At 53.5% G+C, this 3060-nt stretch overlaps 1 pseudogene; it reads left to right on the forward strand.

Moving 5' to 3' along the window:
- Window positions 1-1296: 1296 nt before the first annotated feature.
- LOC119281567 lies at window positions 1297-2552 on the forward strand (annotated as a pseudogene).
- The last annotated feature ends 508 nt before the right edge of the window (window positions 2553-3060 follow it).

Consider the following 3060-nt stretch of genomic DNA (forward strand, 5'->3'; position numbering starts at 1 on the left):
GTTTTTATTTTAAAGTCGCGACAATTTAAAAGGGCATTTTTAGGTCTCTGGGGTTCGCCTGGTTTGCCCTCCTGGTGAACAACCAAGAACGGTCGTCAGGAGCACAACCCCTAACGAACAAATTGGCAGATGGGAGATCTCCCCTAGCGGTCGATCGTTGGATATTATAGCATCTCCAACAGGCGCCCAAAAACTGCTCCGCACACTGAAATTCGTGTTTTTGGGCGCCGAACGGCTCCAGCAGAAGCTATAAAATAGTGTGCGCGCAAAAAAGGATTAGGGTCGCGCTGAAAAACGCTATCACATGCTGTAAATTTGAGGTACCAGATTGCGCGCGCTTCACAATTTACACTACGTGTTTTTTGAGGCGCGCATTTTGGGCATTTGGTAAACCAATGTTAGGTCCGGCATGCTACAAGTGCTACAGTGAAGCGTTAAAACTATTTTAGGGCGCGAAAATTTTTGTGCGCCTGGTAGAGTTGCTCTTAGTGTACTATTTGTACAGATGAAAAACTACCAAAAAATGTCAATGTGTGTAAATTATTATCGGCTGGATATTAGTGTCCTAGTGATAGCCACTCCTTGGCGCGTGGCAAACTCGTCTTGAAAAATGCATGAAACATGGACCAGGCAAGAGCAGGGCCGAGAAACTTGACTCTTTAGGTCACTAAGGTCATCGCCAATCACGCGGTATCCGAGCTTTTTATGCTTGGTTCGCCTAACTCAAGTTGCAAGAGACATGCACTCTGCAAGCGCAGGTTGGCACGTGATCCATTCCATGCGATTGTCAAAGGAAACCTGCATGCAGTTAATGCAACCGGTAAGCATGCATGCAGCTGTATACCAGAGCAGCACTTTCTCAGCGCATCATGCCTGCATGGAATGGTTGTTGTCTTGTTGACGTTTTCCACTCAATATTGAACAAGTCCGGCCCGCGAGGAGAGCAAGGCGGAGGCACTGATCCCTTGCAGCATTCAACGGTCAGCCTCCCCACCCCGCGCGCACCGGCACCGCGAGATCTCGAGGCCGATCAGACGGCCGACGCGCAATCAGTGAGCAACTTGATCCCTCGACGACAGGAGGAGACATGACATCCAACGTCGCCGGTCAGCCGCTTGAGCTGACTGTACGCGCGCCCGCTCGGGTGGAAATTCGCGTCCATCTCAACGTGCGCCGCCCACGAAACGCGGCCGTGCCTATTGCATGCCTTCGTCGTCGTCGGTCCGGGACGACCCTATAAATATGTCATCCGTAACCCAGCCAGAGCAAACAACACACGACACGAAACGACCATCATCTCTCTAGTGGCTAGTGCGAAAGGAAGATGGCGACTAAGCTCGCAGCGCTCGTCGTCTTGGCCGCGTTCCTCGCCGGGCCGGCGGCGTGCGAGGGCGCCAGCATTTGCTTCAACGGCTGGCTGAGGCTACCCACCTACAACCCGTGGCTCTGTTCTCGCGGCTCCAGGACGAGAGGCCTTCCGTGGCAGCGGGGGCGTTCTCCCTCTGGGTTAGGGCTCGGCCATGGCTACTACGACAACAGGTGGTCGAGGTCGTACTGCCCCAGAGCGGAAGTGATTGTGAGGGTTGCCGTGAGGGATGCCGTGGCCGCGTACCCTGGCATTGGTGCGGGGCTCATCCGTCTCTTCTTCCACGACTGCTTTGTTCGGGTACCAACACAGCTCGTCGATTATTCTAGCTTATTTGCTAGCTGCATTGCCGTTCAAGAAGATCAACATGTTCTTTACGAGGTCTTTATGTCATAATGTTATATTCAGGGGTGCGATGCTTCCGTCCTCCTCACGACGACCAACTCCAATAACAGCGACACGGAGAGGGAAGGCCTTCCGAACAAGAACAGCCTGCAAGGGTTCGAGGTGATCGACGCGGCCAAGGCGGCGATCAGGCCGCCTGCCCCGGCAAGGTTTCATGCGCCGACATCGTCGCCTTCGCCGCCCGCGACGCGTCCTACTTCCTCAGCAACCGCAGGATCAACATCCGGATCCCGGGCGGCCGCTACAACGGGCGTGAGTCCTTCGCCAACGAGACCGACCAGCTGCCCGGACCCTTCTCCAATGTCACGGAGCTCCAGGCGAGATGGTCACGCTCTCCGGCGCGCACACAATCGGCCATGCCCGCTGCATGTTCTTCTCCAGCCGCTTCTCTGAAATGGACCCGGCATTTGCCGCCAAGCTCAGGACCCAGTGCAACGGCAACGACGACACCAATGTGAACCAAGACGATGTAACCCCCTATGTCCTGGATAAGCAGTACTACCAGAACGTGATCGACAGGAAAGTGTTGTTCACCTCGGACACCGTGCTCAACTCGACGGAAACGATGACATAGGTGAGAGAAAACGCAAACAGGGCAGGAGCGTGGGAGAGGAAGTTTGAAAGAGCCATGGAGAATATAGGAAAAACCGGGATCAAGAACAGAGCCGACCAAGGCGCAGAGATCAGGAAAGTATGCTCAAGAGTCAACAACTAAAGTTGGCGAGTAGTAATGCGGGGTGGCTGGCCGGCTCCATGGCGGGATCGCGTGATGGACGAGATGTAACTTCGTCTAGCTACTGTCATTGTTGGTTTTCTCACACTAAAACTCGGTGTGTGTGTGTGTGTGTGTTCTGCGATTCAACCTTGCTGCCTTTTATTATCTAAGTGGCCTCAGCTACGACAATTTCACAAATATAATCCGGTGGAATATCGAACCAAGTCTTCCATGACTTATTCAGGCAGCCATTTCTAGCTAGTTTATCTGCCGCAGAATTTGCGGTTCGATTAGCTCAAACCACAGTAAATTCATCATGTGAGGAGAGAAGCTCTTTGATCTCTTTGATGAGGGTGGCATACCGGGATCTAGCCAGTTCCAAACTTGACAAAGCCTGCATGACACCCCGGTTGTCTGTCTCGACCACAATCTTCTGGGCACCCACCGCGATGGCCAGCTGGACCCCTCTCCTGCATGCCAACAATCTGCATGTTCCGGGTCAGCAACCTAAGAAAAAAAAAACGACAAGAGCCTCCCACAGACATGCTATGATGGTCACGCACGACCGCTCCAC

The sequence above is a fragment of the Triticum dicoccoides genome, chromosome 3B (assembly GCF_002162155.2).
Source record: "Triticum dicoccoides isolate Atlit2015 ecotype Zavitan chromosome 3B, WEW_v2.0, whole genome shotgun sequence".
In the NCBI taxonomy this organism is placed as follows: Eukaryota; Viridiplantae; Streptophyta; class Magnoliopsida; order Poales; family Poaceae; genus Triticum; species Triticum dicoccoides.